General features: G+C 42.2%; 1 protein-coding gene across 1 annotated transcript in view; it reads left to right on the top strand.

The window, feature by feature from the left end:
- EZR (ezrin) overlaps positions 1 to 23139 on the top strand; it is a 705905-nt gene that overhangs the window by 531554 nt on the left and 151212 nt on the right. The gene's annotated exons all lie outside the window — the stretch shown is intronic.

The following is a 23139-nucleotide window of genomic DNA, read 5'->3' as shown; positions in this document are numbered from 1 at the left end:
ATCTGGAATTTAGGGTTATTGAAACTAAGAAGTCCAAACTACTCACCCAGAATGGAATACTAGATATTTCATAGAATAGCAATGGCAGGAAGTTGTGTAGCATCTGCTTAAAGAATCATAGAAATGTAGGACTGGAAGGGACCTTGAGAGGTCATCAAGTCCCGCCCCCCGCAATGAGGCAGGACCAAATATATACCATCCCTGAAAGGTGTTTGCCTAACCTGTTCTTAAAAACCTCCAATGACAGGGATTACAAAACCTCCCTTGGAAGAGTGCCCAGTACTCATCTATCCCTATAGTTAAAGTTTTTCCTAATATCTAACCTAAATATTCCTTGCTGCAGATTAGACCTACCTTCTCCTACCTTCCATGGACATGGAGAACAATTGTTCACTGTCCTCTTTGTAACAGCCCTTAACGTATTTGAGAACTGTTAGGAGGTCCCCTCTCAGTCTTCTTTTCTCAAGGCTACACATGCCCAGTTTTTTCAACCTTTCCTCATAGGTCAGGTTTTCTAAGCCTTTTATCATTTTTGTTGCTCTTCTCTGGACTCTCAACCTATTTGTCCACATCTTTTCTAAAGTATGGTGCCCAGAACTGGACACTGTACTCCTGCTGAGGCCAAGTAGAGAGGAACAATTATCTCCCATGTCTTATCAACACTCCTGTTCATACACACCAGAATATTAGTCTTTTTCACAACTATGTCGTATTGTTAACTCATATGATTTAATTTGTGATACAGTCTAACTCCCAGATCCTTTTCAGCAGTACTACCACCTAGCCAGTTATTCCCCATTTTACAATTCTGCATTTGACTTTTTTCTTCCTAAGTAAAGTACTTTTCACTTGTCTTTATTGAATGTCATCTTCTTGGTTTCAGACCAATTCTCCAAGTTGTCAAGATCATTTTGAATTCTAACCCTGTCCTCCAAAGCACTAGCAACCCCTCCAAACTTGGTGTCATCTGCAAATTTTATAAGCATACTCTCCACTCCATTATCTAAGTCACTAAAGAAAATATTAATTTGTGCTGGACCCAGGGCTGACCTCTGTGGGACCTCAGTACATACAGCCCCCAGTTTGACAGCAAACCATTGATAACTACTCTTCTGTTCTTTGAGTACAGAATTTCAAGGAGCTGTGCACTCACTTTACGGTAATTTCATCTAGATCACATTTCCCTAGTTTGCTTATGAGAATGTCATGTGGGACTGTGTCAAAATCTGCACTAAAATCAAGATATATCATGTCTACAGCTTCACCCCTAGCCACTAGGCCAGTAAAACTGTCAAAGAAGGAAATTAGGTTGGTTTGGCAAGAGTTGTTCTGGAAAATTCAGGTTGGCTATTGCTTATAACCTTATTACCCATTTGGTGCTAAACAATTGATAGCTTAATAACTTGTTCCAGTATCTTTCCGCATTTTGAAGTTAGGACAACTGGTCTATAATTCAATTTCTTTTTAAAGACAAGTAGTATGTTTGTCCTTCTCCAGTCCTCTGGGACCTTACCCATCCTCCATGAATTTCAAAGATAATCACTAATGGTTCTGAGATTGCTTCAGCTAATTCTTTAAGTAACACAGGATGAATTTCACTAGGTCCTGCTGACTTGAATACATCTAACTTATCTAAGTATTCTTTAACCCACTTTGGCTTGCATTCCTTCCCCCTTGTTGTTAATATGACTTGAGTTAAGATTCTGGTCACAATTTACCTTTTGAATGAAGACTGAAGCAAAATAAGCATTAAGCTCCTCTGCTTTCTTCATGTCATCAGTTATTAGCTCTTCTCCTCTAAGTAGAGAGCCTACACTTTCCTTCATCTTTCTCTTGCTCCTAATGTATTGAAAGAACCTCTTCTTATTGCCTTTTACGTCCCTTGCTAGATGTAACTCATTTTGTACCTTAGCCTTTCTGATTTTGTCCCTACGTTTGTACTATTTTTTGTAGCAATTTATCCATGTTTCCACTTTTTATAGGATTCCTTTTTGATTTTCAGTTCATTAAAGAGCTCCTACTGGAGCTATACTAACCTCTTACTATTCATCCTATTTAAAACAAAACATCAGGATAGTTTGCTGTTGCTCCTTTAATATTGTCTCTTTGAGAAATTGCCAGACCTCCTGAACTCCTGTATTCCTTAGATTTTCTTCCCATGGGACCTTACCTACCAATTCTCTGAGTTTGTTAAAGTCTGTGTTTTTGAAGTCCATTGTCCTTGTTCTGAAGCTCTCACTTCTCCCTTTCCTAATCATGAAATCCCTCATTTCAAGATCACTTTCACTCAAATTGCCTTGAACCTTCAGATCTGCAACAAATTCTTCCCTATATTTGTAAATATAAACATAAAAAACATTAAAAACTATGTTAAAATAATGTTATTTAGGTTGCCAAGTCAAATACTAGAAAGATTAAGACTGCCAGAGTTATGGTTGCTCAAGCAAACTTAATTCTGCCCCCTTGGGCATTCATGCTGTGCCCTGAATGAGGCAGAGGTCTTGTGGAAAAACTAGTGTGTGTGATCATGTAATTAAATATGATCTCATAACACACATGCACAAAGGGGCAAGGAGAATACTGGAGATTACTTTGTTAATGGCTTCTTGTATGTAGTACTGTAGGTGTAACTGAACTAGCTGAAGACTAGTTTTCTCAATTTCCACACTAATGTGGCAAGGTTCAGTGAGGACTGGTGAAGTCTGCTGATTAATATTTTCTGCAGGTGCAGAGGAGCACCAGTATCACCAGCTGCTTCAGGAATGGACCAGGAGGTGATATGGTGATCCCCATTGTCTTGATGATACCATGCAATCAACCCCAATATCCCTGCCCTCACCACAGCAGCAGATTGTGATTGGTTTATGCGGTTTATGAAAGTGAAAATCCAGAAATCCATTTGCAATGCAGTTTACTCAATTCCCATTGCTTTTTTCCATATCCTGCATATGCAATATGGGAAAACTGGATAGAGTCTCCAAAAATTAATGTCAGAAGGCTTTTCTGCATTGTACTGCAGCATCAAAATGAATCATAGCTGTTTGTCAGAGTGACACTTATAGCACTGCTCTAGTTGTGTGTATTTGATTTTCCTTTTTAAATCCAGGGGTTTTATTACAATTCAGCTATTTTAAATTCACATGTGGCTGAAAGGACCTACTTTCTTAGAGCAGACATGATATTTGTTTATTTTGCCTCATTATTAACCAGCAAATTCACAGGGGGGAAAAAACAAAAAATTAAAAGTAGGATTTGTCTGCTTTTTAACCCAGCATTACTAGATCAAAACTAGCTGAGTTATGCACCAATCATTTAGCAAGAGATTAGCTCCAATCAACAGGTTGATTTTACTACAATTCAAAAACCATATTTGAAAATAGTCCAAGCTGTTTAAATCTAAAAAAATACATATGTTGTTGTGCATGATCAATTAATACTTTTGATATTCTGTGTTTGTCTGTGTACTGCCTTTAACTTTGATTATTTCATGGGCACAGCTGAACACCTCATAAAATCCCACTGACTTCAACAGGACTTTGTATTTTATTGCAACATTGCATAGTAAAGATTGCTACATGTTGATACGCAGCTCATTTTGCTGGGATCTTGCATGTTATTCTTAATGCACCAAATTCTGGCAGATGGAATAGCTTGTATCAATGTATAGCATTCCTAATATGCCAAAGTCCAGCAAAAGCTTGACATTACCGTGGCACAATGGAAGAGCCGTGGTAAGGAATCTCAGTAACCCAGCAGCCAGATACACTGATGCACACATCTCACTTCAGGAGCTAGTGTGGTATGTGTAATTATGTTTGTCGTTTTCAGAGGCTCGGTGAAGCCCCTGCAGACTGACATTTCTGACTTATATACAGCTTTTAAGTCATACTGCTCAATGATATTTTTAGAGATGGGTCACGACTTAAAATCTGGATCCAAAACTGATTGGGCCAGGCTCAAATCCTGAAGCTGGCTGCCCTCAAACTTTGCAGCTCAGGCCCATCTCCAAATAGTTATAAGCCTGTTTTCTATAATTATCAAAGGAGGTTTGGGTTGAGTTTCAGTAATTTCTGTTTCCTACAGAGAGAGCTCCAGCAATCCACCATGCTGACTCCCTGTTCCTCCTTTCAGTCATCCTAACGATGAAAGGAACCAACAACAAATGGGTCTGGAACGCTTTCTCCCACTGTGTGTGTGTGGCCCTGTCTGAGTGATGATTCAGAGAGCTTACACTGCACACGGGTCATGAAAAAGGGCAGAATCAAAACAGGAGTTACAGCTGTCACTGCCAGCATGTGCCTAACTTCCTCCTGCAAGTGACTTGATCCCACTTTCACACTGGTGAACTTATCATCCAGCATTCCCCCAGAGTGACCTCACCCCGTTATCCACAGCTACTGAACCCAGCTACAGGCATCCCTGCCTTTGAAATACATTCCAATACCAATCCTCTAATCCCAGCTGCCAAAGCCACCCTCCCAAAATTGTACACATCATGGGAAAATGGCAAAAGAAGTGAAAATCCAGAAGATGGGCAAATTCAGTTTCCATTACTTCTGATATGCTATAACGCTGAGGGTATGTCTGTCTTGAATAGTACACCCAGATCCATGCACTCGTGCTTGCTAATCCATTCATTCCAAGCCCTCCTTTGAGTGTTCACACTGCACTGTTATGCACATCTTATACCTATGCTGGCACATCCATACTGTGGTACGCTGACACATTTCAGACATATATCCCAGGGTCATAGATAACGGTAACTGCTTTAGGGCTTGGTTCATAGTGTATTGTTGGAGAACTTGTCTGTCCATCTTGTGACACTTGACCGGAAGTGTTCTTAGCCCACCAATACAAGCAGATGAGCCATTTTGGGTCAGTCCAGCACCAGTGGAAGACCTTTCCCTGCTTGCAGTTTCACTATTTGAGGATTCAGGCAGAACATCTGCGAGATACTGGTGGATGTTTCAGCTGCAGTATCTGTTCTATAGAAAGCAGCTCTCAGAGAGCAACACAACCATGGCATCCGCAACATGATGGATGCTGCTGATGCCAGCTGTCACCATTGCATATTCCCCACGTGGAGACCAGCGCTTCTGGAGCAGGGCCACAAGCACAAGTTTTTCGGACATCAGGACTTTTTCTTCATGGATGAGCAGGGAAATTATTCCCTTCAAATGACATTATTATACATGGAGTCTCTGTCCCCCCTGTTATTTTAGGGGAGCTCACATACCCCTTTCTGCCATGGCTTATGAAACCGCACCCTGATTTCAGAGGACCTGACAAAAGAAGGGTCAGATACACACTCAGTAGCTGTAGGATGGTGGCGAAATGCACATTTGCCAGGTTGAAGTCAAAATAGCCCTGCCTTCAGAATCATTTGGATGCTAATGTTACCAGGGCCTTCTGCATTACTGTGGCCTGCAGTGCACCGCACAACATAACATTTGCAAGATAAAAGGAGAACCATTTTGCCAGGCATGGCCTCAGGACGCTGCTAGATTGCAGGAACATTACAACCAGAAAGTGCACTTATCTTTACAGGGGCGGGATCCCCACATGCCAGGGAAATCAGGGATGCCTTGTACGCTCACGTGGAGGGTTTGCAGGGCCTATGGATGAGGGGAATGAGTAATGTAGCTATCACATACAAATTCTCCCATACTTATCCCACAATTTTAGTGGTCAATGAAGCTTATGAATTTAATAAAACCTGTTAATGTAGCTCTACATACAGCTGATGTACTGGTGACATGGATGGTGATTTTTATGAATTTAATAAAGCCTGTTCTTGTAACCTTAAAATTTGTTCTTGTTTGCAAACAAAACACTTTATTTGAAACAAGTATTTAAATCTCAATTACAAATCTTATAAGCTGCCCAGCTGCCAGCAAGAGGCAAAAGATAATACAACAAAAAAGTGCTAAATAAACACCCAAAGCAACAAAAGTGCCACAATGCCAAACCGTATACAGTGCCACCGCTACGTCTCACTGGTTGCAGAACTGTATGCCCCCTGTGTGCCTTTTCTCCTTGCCCTTCTGAAGCGTGCTGCACATGTGGGCTTCAGTTGCACAGGGTGGACTGTTGCAAAGGGTATATTTGATTGTTCCACAAACTGTTCATTGCGTGGGTCATGAGCCAGCCAACCCCAGAATCGTCCATTAACTGCCTAGGCTGCAGGATGGGGGAGCGTGGTGGGGACTCAGTGAATGAATCTCGGACAGTAGCTGGAGCTGGGGCCTATAGCCTGGTGGCCAAGAGTGAGCAACCTCTTGAAAAGGTCCTTCTGCTGTGCTTCCCTCCACCTCTGGTCATGTTCCAGGAACTGTGTCACCATTCTCTCCTCATGCTGGATTGCCTCCTTCTCCTTCTGCAACTGCCTCTCCTCCCTTTGCAGCTATTCATTCACCTTGGCCAAAGTGTCCTGCACCTTTCATCACTGATTCTTTTCCTCTTCCTGCATAAGCTGAGTTTCTGATTCTTTGCCTCTTGCCCAGCAAAGATGGAAGGGCCCGTCAAGAAAAATGAAAGAGCACATTATTATCTGACCACGAAAGAAAGACATTACTACCATTCCTTAGGGGCTGCATCATGACAAGTTCATAGGTTGATATTTTTTATCACTTGGTCTTCTTTTATTCATTCTTTATTCACAAGCTCCAGCAAGCCTCACTCCAAGCCCGGACACATGATGGTAAGAGTAATATAATTAAAACAATTAAAATAATTTAAAATTTCCTTAATTCCCTCCCCCCCAGGGCTGGGGGGAGGTTCCTATGAAGGACCCTGTTACTAGCTTTGGTTTTACCATCATTTCACTTGCTGCTGCCCACGCTACCACAGTGACGCTAATATTTTTAGTGCACTACCTTGATGAGAGCTAGTGTGAGAATGTCTCCTCGAGCTCCAAGTGTCCCTTTAGATTCAGGTAGGGCCTTGATTACACACAGGGGGCATATGTACCATTCTGAAAGACACCGCTGTGTGTCTATTGGACTTCTCCATTATAGCACTGAAAATGGTAGAACCTTTTAAAGCAGTAAAGACTTGCATGCATTTGCTCTGAGGACAGCGCAGTCTGGACACTGAGGCCCTGATTCTTCCCGCACCTCTTGTAGCCACTTATACATGTGAAACATTATCCAAATTAGAATGGTTGTATTTTATAACACAGATATAAACGACTGCACAGAGGGCAAGGGAGTGGAGAATCAGGCCCTAATTGTTACTTCTCCCTCTTCTAAGAAATCTGCAGGGTCACAGAAACATCAGCACAACCTCCAATGGGGCTTTTTGGCAGGGGACTTTGAACTTCAGACCTTCAAACTGCAGCTAACTATTGTAACTTACACTGAAGTGACACAATTAAAGAAAAAGAGAAGGTTCGTTTTAAGGAAGTAAAACCAAGGTCTGCTAAACACTGTTAAAGAAGATAGAAAACAAGAAGGAAGAGGAGAGATCAAGGAGTGACTGTAATTTCCTTTTGGGGTTTATTTCTGAATAGGAACTTAAGCAATCACATTCAAATGTTGGTGGGGATTTTTTTTTCCCAACCACCTTTACATGATTTAGCACCTTGGACCTGAGCTGAAAACCACCAGCATCTCAAGTTCAATTTGCTTTCATTAAAATCTTAAAACTATCCAACTAAACATCTAGCCAAACTCCTGCACACACCACCCTCCAATAAAGAGTAGTCGGATGCGATCACAGATGGGGTACCTGCTCTGCTTCCACTAAATCACCTATTGGCTTTTTCTCCCTTTGCTTCTTTTTAACTTTTCAACATAAATAAAACACTCCTCAAGAAACAAAACGGGCCATAGCTCCTTGACCAAGTGGCTCGGTGTGTGGAAAATAGGAAAAACTTATGAAAACAACCTAAGTGAGTTAGGTGCATAAGGGCCTTTGACTTTTTTCTGTATTATGATGAAAAGATGAGAGGTGACAGAAGTACTATGAGATACTGGCTACAATGACAAAATAGTCACTCTGATCTATGGATGAAGTCCTGCCATTCTTGCATCAATTCTGTAGTTCATCCTGCTACAGCAAACCATTTCTGTGCTTTACTGAAGAGGGATGGACTGAAGTCCCTGCTTAAATACTTGGCTGAAGTCGGGCCACAGTGCTAATGCAGACAACATGGCTGTGATCTCAGTGGGATGTTGTCTGAGCTAAGTTCTAAGCAGGGACCACAGAATTTAACTCTGTATGTGCAATAGTGCAGTTGGAGAGATATTTTTAAAGATGAAGCAATTATTTCCTCCCCTCACCACTACTGCAATTAATTAAAGCTTACAAGTGCCAGTGCCTAGGATTTAAGAATGTTTCAATATGCCTACCAGCACATGTCTGATCTCGTAAACCCAACCAATATGTGATATATTAAATGTGATATAAAGGAGTTCAACCCAGCAGCGGTTATCCAGTTAAACCTGGGAGAGGTTTTGTTTGATGAGGAACCAATAAGTATGTCAACACTACAACAGAACACCTGTGGCTGGCCCAGCTCAGCTGGCTGGGGCTCACAGAGTTATAAAATTGCAATGTAGATATTTAGGCTCAGACTGGAGCCCAGGTTCTGAGACCATCCCTGCCTCCTGGAGGTCTCAGAGCCTGAGCACCAGCCTTAGCACAAACATCTACATTGCAATTTTATGGGTCTGCAGTCTGAGCCCAAAGCAACTATCCTGGGCCAACCACAGGTGTTTGATTGCAGTGCAAATATACTTGTGATTTCAGAATTTGGCACAAGGATGCTAATAATTACAGGCCAACATTTGCAAACATGGCTGCCAAAAGTTAGGCACTTACATCTTTATGTAGACATAAATAAAAGGGGCCTCATTCTAAAAGGTGCTGAGCAGCTTCAGTTCCCATTTACGTCCTTGCAGCTCCTCAGCACCTCTGAAAGCCAGGCTGTCTGTTATGTAGGGGCCTCAAACTGAGTGTTTAAAGCTGGGCTCTGAAACTCAAGTTTGAAAATTTGAGCCTACAAACGTTTTCTCTTAGAGGTTTAAGGGACTTGTCACATGCACTTTTCAAGCACTGGTGTATGTGCAGAGTTGATCCATTCTAACATCTCAATGTGCAGGTAGCTGTGCAAGACCCAGGGAAAAAGAGGGCCAGACGTGAAGGAGAAGGTGAAACCTTATGACATGTAATTGTATCTTAACCCATACTTTCAGAGTGGTCCAAATACAAGTCACTGCCATGGGTAGGCAAGAGTCCCCATGGTATGCACCTTGCTTGGGATCAGACCAAGCAAAGGGAGTCCGTGCTTGGAGACTTTTCCAGCACAAAAATGCAACAAGAGAAAAAAGGCTTGTTCCAACATTATTTTAAATTCTGTGTTCAAAATAATATAGTATTTGAACTGGCTAGAGGGTAACCATCACTTTCTGAATAGACCATTTGAAAAGTGTGAAGAATGCTGTCGTGGAGATACGGTACTCAGGGTTAATGATTGCACACAAACACAGTATACTCCCAGCCTAAGAATACTTTGCCTTTATGGTGGTTGCAGTTAGAATGCCTACATTTGTCAACAGTTTCACAGTAAAATTAGAATTAACACAGCTCCCATTGGCCACTTCAGGAAAAGCTATCAGTGATAACTGGCAAATGTTGACTTTTAATGGATTTTACAACAGTTATTATTTTTACCCAAAGATATCAGAACACTTTGCACAAAGGGATAAGCTATATTAGCTCCCTGTTATACATGCCCAAGGTCACACAGATAATCCGGAGCAGAGGTGACACCCAGCCAGGAGCTTCATCCATTGGACCACAGCTCTACCTGATGAAAGGGAACTACTGGCTCAAACAGTTTTCTCAGTGTTGCCCCTTATAGGGCAGTCTATAGAATAACAACTCTAGTACAAAATTTTAAACCCATCTGTAGAATTTTGTCACAGGAATATGATTTTAAATTCTATGGAAAGGAGATCATTCTCTATTAAACTCTATGGATTTTTAGAATAATCCTATTTAATTTTTACAGAAACCCTACTTGTTTCAACCCTAGAAAATTCTGTAGGATTTTTCCTCAAGGGCTATCACAGAAATATTATGTCTTTTCATTTCAGTCTTCTGACAATTATGACAAGTTTGTCACAAACAGAAATACTTTTCCCTACCCCTTCTCTTGGGTATTGTCTTACTGCACTGGCTCCTAGTTGCCAGTCCTTCCCCGGGCAGCTGTTAACTCAAGGGCTTGTCTACACTACAAAATTAAGTCGACTTTATCTAATTAAGTCGACTTTATCTAAGTCAACCTCAACCCTCCGAATTAATGAAGTCGATTGTGCGCAGCCACACTATGCTCATTGTCTCGATGGAGTGTATCCTCACTAGCAGTGCCTGCATCGATGCACAAAGCAGATACCACCTGGAGGTCAATTAAGTCGAATTATACAATGCTGCATCTGCACTACCTCGCAGTCTACCTATGAAAATCGAACTAAGCACTACATCTCTCACAGAAATGGATTACAGAAGTTGAAATTGAAGGCGACTTCAGTCAGCGTAAAGGACCTGGTAATGAGACACATACATTAACAGGTCGACTTAAGGCATCTTCCTTCGACCTAACTTTTTAGTGTAGACCAAGCCTAAGCTTCTTTCTGTGTAGGAAAGCAGGACAGCCTGGCAACCTGGCAAGTTCTTGCTGGAACTTTTGTCTCATCTCACCCCTTTCCTCTCACACCAAAATAGACATTTTTAAAAGTCACTGCCAGCCTTTAACTGGCCTCAGGTGTCTCTGGTTAACATGAGGTAACCTTTTATCACTCATAGGCAACAGGGTCTTCACCATTCTAGGGCTGATATATCCACCCACTTCCTGGAACCCAATAGGACCCCTCTCTTATGTCTCTCAGGATTTGTCACATATATTATAATGCATATTCATTTCTATCCTCTGAACATTGACTTCAGTTGAATTACACAAGGTCAGAACTGGACCTCTCTGTTGCACAACTGACCTTAAAACCGCATATTGCAGTTGAGTCATACTGCATAAATGTCATAACAGTCACTAGACCTTATAGGGTGACTGTTGGAGTTTTGAACCAATGTTCAGTTTACCTTTTATAATGGAGCTTTTGCTTGCACTCTAGGACTGGTAGATATCTTATTGAGAAGACCTTGACTGAGATAGTTTTGGGGAGTTTTTATGTCAATACTGAATAAGGCGCGGTTGTTGACTGAAAGACCACAAACTGCAATTGTCTGCAGAGTGAAAAGTCCCAAAGTAATTCATTCATCTCATAAATGAGAGAAATGGTAAAACCAAAATGAAACTTTAAAAGGCGGTTGAATGGGGGAAAGTTCTGAAAGAAAGCAAACCTTTGGCTCTGTTTTGCAAACCTCAGGCAGGATATTACTGAACCAGGGAATGTTTCAGAGAATTGCAGCTAAAGTCCATTTTTATACCATATATAATCATCATCTCTGGTAAGTTGTACCAAATCTGGGATCAAAGAAAACATTCACAACACACACATTGTGATTTGTATTTGAGTAAACATATGCAGCCATAACTTCATCTGTGTCAGAGTTCCGGATGGTGAGCTAAAGCCACCTTTATGCTCCTCCAATCTCTGGAGCTATCGGAGACCGATTCCCCTAGTGTAACATAGAGCAAAATCAGGGATGTCCCAGATTCTGCCAGTTTGTAATGTTCCCAATGGGGCTGTTACACTAGCTGGGGATCAGTGCTGTGCACTCCAGCCTCCCCCTTTCCTGCTCTCAGCATGCGCCCGAGCAGGGGTAAAGGTATTCTCATGTGCTCTGGGGCAGAGGTCAGCATCTGTCCTATAAGGAGAATTTGCTTTTTAAAAATGATGTACGGCCGTCTTATTGTAAAATGCTGACAGCCATACAAACCTGGAGTGTTTAAGTAAAGCAGCAGCAGTTGCTAGTGGCAACAGTATGAGACCACAATCTAAACTAGGGATATTTGTTTCTAATCTGTAATCTTGATTTTGATGAGTGGTAAAAGCCTCTCAGAACATTTTGTTCTGCTCTGTGTATGTGTGTGTGCATGCACAAAAAGAGTAACTGGTCGTTGCACCTAAATATCTAAAGGTACTGAGCCAAATTCACCTAGGGGTAGCTTGTCTGAAGACAGTGGAGTTATGACAGAAATAAACTGCCTCAGCATGGGATTTATTTGGAGGATAGCGCTGGAGGAGAGAGTCCATGGGATTATAGTTCTTTCCATTTAAAATTTAGTGTTTATAAGAGCTCTGTCATGGATGGCTCTGTTTGTTATTCAGGAAACTGGAACCACACAGGGAGTGGTAGGGCAGGTTTCCCCACCCTTCTCAACAATGGGCCTCAATGCTGAACTATTATGGGTAAGAAGCTAACTTAATCTCCCTCAGTAGTCTCTCTCAGTAGAGTCAATTGCTGGACTGTCTCCTGAGACATCATCATCATCATCATCATCATTATGTTCCTATTATGCCTCCAGCATTTAGGACAGTGATGAAGCTCCTCCACTCCTGTCTGTTTCTGGCAAGTCTTTCAATGGTTTCCCAGCTCTGCCCCAGGTTTTTCAGCTAAACTTCCACAGCTCTTCACCATGTTGTTTTCAGGCAGCCTCATTTTTGCTTACCTTCAGGAGTCCATCTTATTGCTACTCTGGTGATGGAATCAGTTTCCATTCAAAGCACATGGCCGATCCATCTCCAGTGCTCCTGGCAATGATGGTGCTCAGATCCTCTTACCTGCACTGTGTCAATAGATCTTGGTTTGAGATTGTTCTGGGCAAAAAGATATGGAGGATTTTTCTGAGGCAGGTTGTACGGAATGAAGACAGTTTGTACATGTCATACTTTCTCATTCCCCAGTATTCCGCACTATAAAGTAGTGTTGAAAGTACACAGTTCTGATAAATCTTGAGTTTGGTTTTGGTGTTGTATTTTGATGATTTCCAGACTGTATTTAAGCTCCTGAAGGTGTTCCTGGCTTTACTGATTTTGTTCTGGATGCCCTGGCTTGTTCCCCCATCCTGGCTGATGGTGCTGCCCAAGTATGTGAAGGTTTCTGCGTTGGTGAGAACATAATCCTCTATCCGTACTGGTGATGGTGAGGCAATATTAAAGGTCCTGATATCTGTCTTATTATGATTGATTTTCAGTCCAATTTGCTGGCTGAACGCATTGAGTCAAGTTGTTTTTTCTTGTATATGGTGTTGGATATGTGATGGAAGAACAACATCATCTGTGAAGTCCAGGTCTTCAATGGATGAGAAGATTGTCCATTTAATGCATCTTGGCATATCTTCTGTTGTACGCTGCATTACCCAGTCGATGACAGTGTTGAAGAGGATTGCAGACATGACACACCCCTGACATACTCCTGTTTTGACTTCAAAACTGAGCTCACTGCGATCAACGCTGCATGTAAAGTTGAAATAGAAATAGAAATTTGATGATGTTTATTATACAGAAAGGAATTCCATATGCCCGCAGAATGTGCCATAGGCTGGCCCTGTGAATGCTATCAAAAGCCTTCTCAAAGTCTCTGAAATGTATGTCAAGTTGCCATTGCCATTCTAAGCACGGTTCTATTATGTTTCGTAGAATGAAAATCTGGTCTGTGCAGCCATGCCCTTTCCAAAAACCAGCTTGTTCTTTTCTGAGAACACTATCAACTGCCTCTGATATACCCTGCACTATGATCCTACACAATACTTCGCTTGGCACAGATAAAAGTGTGATACCATGCCAGTTATTACAATCACTGAGAGCTTCTTTCTTTGATTTCTTCACTATAACCCCATTGGTCCACTCAACTGGCACGTTTTCCCTTTCCCAGACTGATGTAAATAAAAGGATCAGGATAGATGCTGCTAATTTAGGATTTACCTTGAACAATTCTGCATTCAAGTTATCCTTGCCAGGAGCTTCCCCATATTTTAAGGATTTGATGGCTTGAATGATCTCTTCCTTAGTTGGGGTGTCTGTGTTGATATCAAGATCTTTTGCCTCCTGGATGTTTGCTTCCTCTTTAGGTGGTTCCCTGTTCAGCAATTCTTTGAAATGCTCTGTCTAGTGCATTTCTTGTTCTTTTTCGCTTGTTAGTAGGTGGCCTTGTTTGTTCCTGATAAGAATGTTTGTTGGTGTCTGCCATTTACCACTGATAAGACGTGCCATTTTGTAGACGGTTTCTTGTTCACCACAAGCAGCTGCATCCTCTGCTTGTGTTGCCAGATTATCAATATAATGCCATTCGTCTGCTCTCACAAGGCATTTGACCTCCCGATGTGCCTTGCTATACTGCTCGTAATATTTGTCTTTTAGCTTCTAGGATTCTGTGTCTAAAACTTTTTTCTTCAGGGCTCGTTTAGTGTCTATGGCATTCCATGTGGTTCTTCTGAGACAGCCCATGTCAATTGTGGTGATGTTTTTTGAGATGTCATCACCTGTCCACTGGAAACCAGAGCAAGACCATTCATACTATAGGCCACATTCCATGAGACTCTAACTACCCTTGGAGATTCCTTACCTGGGTATATTTTTTAAGCAATTGTCTGGTGGTGGTAACTGGTTGGTTGGCATAGGGTAGCTTGACCCATGTTCCAGTCTAAGAACGGGTGAATTGAGATGGTGTTCCATCACCAATTTCCTGAGCCACAGAGTCCTTGGCATCTTTTCTTTTTATTAGATCTGTGTGAAATATTCACAACAAAACCCCAAATTACACTGAGATTTAGTTTTGTGACAAACTCATACCAGATTTGTTCAAAGGCCTGTGAAAGTTTGCAAACCATTTGAGTAAAAACAGGCCAGTTTCTGGCCAGAAATCAAGTGCAAGTTGCAATTTGACGTGAAATCAGGTTCTCTCTGATTCTCACTTTGAGATTTTGGATTAGTTTGATGCCTAAATTGAAAGCAAACCTCAGGTGTAGAGGCAGAGGAGAGACAAATCCACACACAGCAAAATCTAAAGGAAATATTAACTTGAATCGCTGCAAATCAAAACCAAGATTCACACCATTCTGGTTTCGGTGCCACAGAGAACACCGTCTAGCCCTCAAAGCAACTAAGCTTGGCAAAAAAACTATATCTAGGTTTCTGGTACCTAAATGGTTAATGTGCAGAAGCAGAATTTATTTACCTGACAGAATAAGAGGCCAAACCTGTGGGTATAAAAAAAAGGGATAGAGTAACTTCTCATTGAGACATATTTTTACCATTACATTTGGAATAAGAACTAGCAGCACATCCCTTTGGCATCTCTAAGAAGAAAGTTCAATTCATAATGGCATTAAACTATTATTGTTCACCCTTCTTAGTTTTAGTTGTTTGCCATAATCCAGCAAACACTTAAATTCTACTCCAGTTGCAATTCCTCTGCTGCTGGGTGCTGTAACAGATACCAATATACAGCATTCAGGGCCAATCTTAGGTATGTTGGCATCCTATGGGAAGAAGAGATGTGGTTGCCCAGACATTGTTATTTGCTCCTTTTCTCCTATCAGCTCATTTGATCACCCATCTGATATTTCTTCTTTAATAAGTGTGCTCTTGTGTCTCCTCACTCACAAATGGTGGGCACCTTAAATTGCTAAAAGCATCCCAGAATCCTTTATGCTGGCTGTCGTGGTGGTTCAAAGGGACAAACGATTCCAGAGGACATCTGAGACACAAGGGACCCACTACATGTAACTGAAGGGGAATAATGACACCCTTTGGAATGAGGAACTGCACGGCCAGGACGGCCAGAGCCTGAGAGGAGCAGTTTGGGACTAGCCTACTGGTGGTGGAAGTCTCAGGACAAAAATCTAGAGGTGGGTATAAAAAGCAGCTTCCAGTTTAGTCTAGATCTAATACTGACCTTGAAAGGATAATGTGAATGCAAGTAATATTACAAAATTAATGCAAACAGGAAAGGAGTCACTGGAAGGCGACAGGAAACCCAGGGCATGTTTAGAAGCTTATTTTTTATTTATACGCTCATCCTGTGCAATTGAGAAACAGTGAGGAATTGTGGTGAGCCCATACTTCTGTTTGATCTTGATATATAAGTAGGGTTAAAACCTGTAAAGTAGAGATTTGAAAAATGGAGGGTGGATTTTGTGCAAAACCAAGACTGGTATACATCTATGCCCCACTTATCCACACTGTTGAAGTTCAGCAGTGGCAAGGGTTGGCTGGGTTAATAGTGCTGGTTCTGAATCTTTTCAGGTAGAGAAGAGCCTGAACCAAAGGGGGCAGGACAAAAAAGCCAGGTCAGATTGGCAGGGCCCTTGGGTAGTTGTCACCTTCCTCTGTATCATGGAGTGGGGGTTACTTGCCAGGGTTATCTGGGTATATCTCATTCAGTCAGTTCCCTGACATTGTGGGGGGCTTCAGGCATTGGTGCATCTCAGTCCCTTCTATTCTCTCCCTGTAGTGCTAACAGTTTAGTCTCCTGTGGGCTGTAAGATTTTGGTTTTATTCTGGTTGTTTCGTGTGCGGGTGTTGGGTGGTGTTGGTGGCCTGTGATATACAGGTGATCAGATCTGGTGGTGCTGTGTGCCTTTAAACTCTGTGCCTCGAGGCTCCATTCGTGAACATTCCCAAACTCATCTGATATGTGCTAGAGAGCAGAACAAGATTAGAGCTAAAGAAAGTGTGTGTGAGTGTGCCCTGTCCCGATTAGCTACACTAGCATTGTGCTGTGTGAGTCTACTGCCAGGTCATGCAGTCCAGTCTCTTCCTTCCCACCCACCTCACCCCCCAAAGGAAAGAAAGCAGGCAGTCCTTAGCTTTTGCGTAATGGTGCCCCTTATTTTGGTAAATTTCCCAGGGCCTACGAGACGGGGGGGAAGCCAGTACAAATTACCAGGGCCTGGCAGTCCAGAAGGGGGCCTGGGGCCTGGCTTCCCTGGTTTCATTGGCCCTGTTTAGCTGCTCCGCTCTTGCTGGGGGGCCCGAAAAAAAATTTTCACCAGGGCCCGAACCTGCTCTCGGCGGCCCTGATGTTTCCATTGTCCCCAGGGAGACAGTAATTGGGCCAGTTGAGAGAAAGCTGGAATACAACCAGTTTTCAACATTCAGAGGCGTTGATGCAGAACCTGGCTCTTTCTTCTAGATTATATACGGGGTTGAAAGAGCCACCGCCTTTAGTAGCATCCTGTTGTATGCTTGTCACAGCTAAACCTCTGCAATCTTCCAAATAGTAAGACATCAGAACAAAGGCACGTTTCACGATATGTTTACATGAACGATTTGTAAAATCCATCACGTGTCACATTTGTGAAAGTCCAACTGAAACAAACAGAAGCAAACCACAGCTGGGATTTTCCCATTTGTGGTTCGATAAGGGAAAAAAACAGACACTTCCGTGAAAGGAACTTTAGCAGATTATTTTCTTCTACCTTCTATTGTTGACTATTAGTTTATCATTTCTTTCTCTCTCTCCTGCCCCAAATGATGCTCCCTCTTATTGTCATAGTCTGGGGCATGTCAATGAGCTGCGACTAGCAATCATTTGAACTGCAGGAAGGTGACATCACTGATCAAAGTAAAGGTTTAAAACGTTAACATAAATAACTAAATAAAAAGTTGGCATATAGTTAACTTGGTTAAAATGATTTGGAAGGCCCATCACTCAAGTCCTTTAAAACTGGCTTCACAAAGGTACCACAGGCACTGGCCGGCGGATGAACTTGCAGTCTTTTCATTCGTACTTCTCTGAGAAGCACACCTCGGCACATGAGATCACCACAGCACACAATGAGGAAGGAGCCCTGAAAGCAGTCAGAAAAAAATTAAGGTGAGCACCAGACTAAAAATCATTCCTCTCACCTCACTGCAAGCTTCCCCTTTTGTTATTTCACGTTGCACACCAAACCTAGGTCTGATCTACACTACAGAGTTCTGCTGGCAAACCTATGTCAGCTTGAACTGTGCAAAATTCGCACCCCTGGGGGACATAGCTATGCAAGCAAAATCCCCAGTGTAGACACAACTGAGCCAACAAAACTAAATCAAAATACGCTTTGTTGTGTAGACACAACCTTAGAGTCTTTGTCATACACTTTAAAGGCTTGTGTCCCAACTCTCAGGCCTTCTCTACACAAAGTATACACCTTATAAACCCTCCATTTTCCCCCATCCCCTGGACATGGTTATACTGATATAAATGTGCTTTGTACTAGTATTTCCATATGGAAAGGAGATTAAACTATGCCGATATAAGGCACCTTTATACTTGCATAACTGCATCCATTCTAGGCATATGCTAAAGTGGATCCTTCCCCTGAGGGATGGGAGGCTTGGGAGGTTGCAAAGCAAGCCCACCTTGAACTTACCCTGCAACAGCAGCTCCTGTCTTGTGGGTCTGGCTGGGCGTGGCTCCCTGCTCCAGGCATTGCAACCTAACCCTGGCACACAGGGTTGCAGCACTGGTTACTCAAACTTGGCCCAGCTACCCCTCTGTCAGAGTGGGCTGGGCCAAACCTGAGCAGCATTGTGAGCCTGTGCACCACAGGCCAGGTCACAGTGCTGGGAGCAGGGATCCAAGCCCAGACAGCCGTGTAGGACAGGAGCCGTTTCAAAAGGACCAGGCTTTATGGGTCAAAGCAGGACAGTCCCACAAAACCCAGGACTGTTGGGACATCTGACACTAGGGGTTATAATGGTATAACTATACCAGTAAAAAAACCCAACCAAACAAAAACAAACACCCCTAACTGACATCCTGTAGTTATACCGGCACAAATGCTGTGCATACATCATGCCAAAGGCCTTCAAGATTTAGCTCTATATCTGTGGTGGGAAGGGAGTTGTTCACTTACCAAAAAAATAGCGGTCTAGTTCTTTTAGAGCTTTTTCTATGATAGCCTGGGAACGTTCCACGTGGATAGTGAATTTTTTTATCCTGCATCTATTACCTCTAAGGTGTGAGACAGCTTTGATTGCTGGTACTGCGTTACTCTTCACACTCTCATTGAGCCAGCTGTGAAAATACCACAGCTGCTGCTTGCCAGCGAAGGTTGAACCCTACTGGCTCTCTTTCCTTCATCCACCTGGTGCTGCCTGAGATATCATCCCTAGTAGCAACTGTTCTGATCTCAAGGGAAGGAGGGAAATCTGTGGGGCTGAACAGAAGCTGAGATTTCACAATTTAATGCTGTCTTTCCGTGAATGTGATCCTGCGAATTGTATGTGACAATATAACAGCTACACAGAGACATGCCTATTTAGGATGCGTGCTCTGCAGGAGTGAGTTTGCTTACAGTGAAACACATTGCTTTTACAGTATTGCTGCATGAATTCAATGCTTGTGAAATACACCAGATGACAATTGAGGGATATAGTTGGGGATTTTAAATCTGAACCCACATTGGTTAATTTTTATACACATCCACTGCTCAAACCATGCCCATAATTTTCTAAACCAGATCTGCCATACACACAGGATGCCTGCTAACACAGGGAATGTGGTTAGAAAGAGAGGTGTAGCAATGTATCTTCACTAAAGATCTGAGAAAGTACTAACAGCCTACCAATCCCCATGAGAAATACTGCCTCTAGGAAATTAGAAGGCTTACATCATATGTCTGGCTACACTAAGCTAATAGTCTGGTCCTGCAAAGCACTGCACACTGAACCACCACTGAATTCAAGGATCAGTTTCAGCATCCTTATTTACCCATGGAACAGGTCAAACTTCCCCACATTGGCCTGTCTGCGTGTCTGAAACTTGTCCTGGAGGGACCACTTTGAGTGAGGAGAGGGTTGTTCTGGTCATGCCTGTTCCCTTTTTACATATTAACATATTTATACCGCACCCAATAGTATGCCAATGTGCTTAACAGATGGATTAAAAAGAGCATGCTCCCTGTCCCAAAGCATCAGTCCTTGGATATTCTGGTGAGACTGCCAGCAAGGATCCTGCAGCTGCCTGTCATTGTTATGGAAAAGCACTGAATACAGAGCAATAATGTTTCCATAGAAATTGTAAGGCATACCTATAATTTAATAGGGAATCATTCATCTGCTATAAAATCCCATAGGATTTAAAAAAAATCACTAATCAATATTTAAGGTTTTTAGAATAATTTCTTTTGATCTCTATTAGTTTCATCCCGAATACATTCTATAGGATTTTTCAATATGGGCTAAGATGATGGGTTTAGTATTGTAGACATCTGCCCACTAGGAACTGAACTGAGACCACCAATTCATTTCAAATAACTTTTGGGCACTACCAGATGTGACTTTACCTAAATAAAGATGAACGATTCCTGGGGCCTATTTCCAATCCCTTTTAGTCCCCTTTTTCAGCTTGCAGGATGTCTACACAGCAATAGCTGTGCATAGGTAAGCCTGCCTGAACAAGCTTGAATCCAGCTAGCATGGGTAATAATAGCAGTGAAGACGGCACAGCATAGGCTTCAAAGCAGGCTAGGGGGCTGAGCATGCACCCAGAGACTGTGCCAGGTTGTGTTATCTGTATTGAAGCCTGCACTGCTCTGTCTCCACTGCTACATAACTTGTACTAGTAAGATTCAAGCTAGCTTGGGTAGCCTAACCTGTGTATAGCTTTTGCTGTGCAGACATACCCTTAATGATTTAGAACAAGAGACTGGAAGCCAGAAGTCCTGGGTTCTAATTCAGCTCTGCAAATGAGTCACTAAGGGTATGTCTACACTGCAAAAAAAGACCCCAGCAGTAAGTCTCAGAGCCCAGGTCAACCAACTCAGGCACATGGAGAGATATGATTGCTCTCTATAACTACATCAGAGGGATAAATACCAGGGAAGGAGATGAGTTAAGTTAAGCACCAGTGTGAATACAAGAACAAATGGATATAAACTGGCCATCAACAAGTTTAGACTTGAGATTAGATGAAGGTTTTTAACCATCAAAGGAATGAAGATCTGGAACAGCAGAGGAGCAGTGGGGGCAAACAACCTAACTGGCTGCAGGACTGAGCTTGATAAGTTTATGGAGGGGGTGGTATCGTGGGACTGCCTACAAAGGCATGTAGCTGATCCGTGACTGCTAGCAGCAAATATCTTCAATAGCTGGTGATGGGGCACTAGAGTTACTACAAAGTAACAGTGAATTACTACAGAGAATTATTTCCCAGGTGTCTGGCTGGTGGGTCTTGCCCACATGTTCAGGGTCTAACTGATCACCATATTTGGGGTCAGGAAGGAATTTTTCCCCCGGGTCAGATTGGCAGGGACCCTGTGCGTTTTTCGCCTTTCTCTGTAGCATGGGGCATGGGTCACCTGCAGGTTTCATCTAGTGTAAATGGTGAATTCTCTGTAACTTGACGTCTTTAAACCAGGGTCTGAGGACTTCAGTGACTCAGCCAGAGGTTAGGGATCTGTTACCGGAGTGAGTGGGTGAGGTTCTATGGCCTGCGATGTGCAGGAGGTCAGATAAAATGATCATGATGGCCCCTTCTGGCATTAATGTCTCTCAGTCTCAGCCTGAACTCGGATGCCTAAACTACCATTTTTAGCAGTATAGTGTGAGCCTCAGTCAGTTGACCTGGGCTGTGAGACTCACTGCCACAGGTCTTTTCTTTTTGCAATGTAGACATACCTTAAGTGACCTTGAGTCAGTATCTTAATCTCTCTGTGATTTACTTTTGTTGTTAATAACATGAATAGCAGTTACCTCCCTTGCAATTGTTTTGCACGGCTTAATTGCTATTATTGTTTCTATAGTAGCACTCAAAGGCCCCAGTCAGTATCAGGACTCCATGGGGTCAGGTACTGGACAAAGATGGACCCTGATCTTGCAACCTATTCTCTGTGAGCAGATCCCTACCCTGACATGAAGCCCCATTGACTTCAGCACAATTCCATGCATGAAAAGGGTCCACCCATGCAGAACAGTTTGCAGGACTGCTGTGATAAACCAGTGAAAATACGAGGTGCTGCATCAAGTAATATGGAATTTGCATGAGAGGTAAAGCAAAGTCTAAAATACCTATTAATCAGATTACAATCTACAGCAGTTGTTCCTAAACTTTTGCACTGGTGACCTCTTTCACACAGCAAGCCTCTGAGTGTGACCCCCCATAAATTAAAAACATACTTTTTTTTATATTTAACACTATTAAAATGCTGGTGGATGAAGCAGGATCTGGGGGTAGAGACTGACAGCTCGTGACCCCCATGTAATAACTCCCAGTTTGAGAACCCCTGATCTACAGGTATCCTGGCCCAGTTACTAGTTAAAGAAAGGAAAGTTCAGATTATGTGTTCAGTACACTATTCTAATACTTGTAAAAAAAAAACAAAACACTGAAATGGATGTATGAGCCATTGATGAGTAAGAGAAACAAATGGCCCCTTTCTCTTCCTGTCTGGAATAAATTTAAACCTTTACTTTCTTTATAATATTTCGCACTTATGTAGCAGCTTTCATCTTTATTTTGCAAACATTACTGAATCTGCACAACATCTCTAGCAATATATCTGAGCGTTGTTACCACCTGTCAGGGACGATCTAGATAATACTTAGTCCTGCCATGAGTACAGGGAACTGGACTAGATGACCTCTCGAGGTCCCTTTCAATCCTATGAGTCTCTTATTCTATCCCCATTTTGCAGATAATCCGAGGCAGAGAAGTGACTTCTCCAAGGCCACAAAAGAAATCAGTGTCTTACTCAGATTTATTTCTTACAAGAAGCTGTTGTTAAGAAAGGGCACAGTGAGCTCTTACTGCAAGTTTCTTGACTTTTCATCAGTTTTATTCAAATCCCTTTTCATTAGCTAGACAAACTGGTTTTACTTTTAATAAACAGATTTACTTACCATTGCTACTAATAACTTAGATTATTAAAATGGAAAAGCCTTTAAAATTCAGGTTCACCTTTCACTTTATGTGCAGCGTAATTATCTTTTGAACTGCACTCAACTGGGACAATGAAAAACTCATTGTCACTCTCTAGTCAATTTCATTTTTTTAGATTTTTCAGAAGCTACCCCAGTGCTGCAAAAGTTGCTGTTGCACTTGTTTAAAACCAGTTTCCATTGTAGTTTTTAAAAAATAATGCATAGAAACATGTCTGTTGGTCTAAGGTGTCATGAAAAGCTTGACAAACCTAAATGGAGGGTCACATTTAAACAGATGGTGTCTTTTTAATTGTGAAAGCTATGG

The sequence above is a fragment of the Chelonoidis abingdonii genome, chromosome 3, assembly GCF_003597395.2.
Source record: "Chelonoidis abingdonii isolate Lonesome George chromosome 3, CheloAbing_2.0, whole genome shotgun sequence".
NCBI classification, from domain to species: domain Eukaryota; kingdom Metazoa; phylum Chordata; order Testudines; family Testudinidae; genus Chelonoidis; species Chelonoidis abingdonii.
Note: the sequence above shows the minus strand (reverse complement) of the source record. Positions and strands in the feature narration are given on the sequence as shown.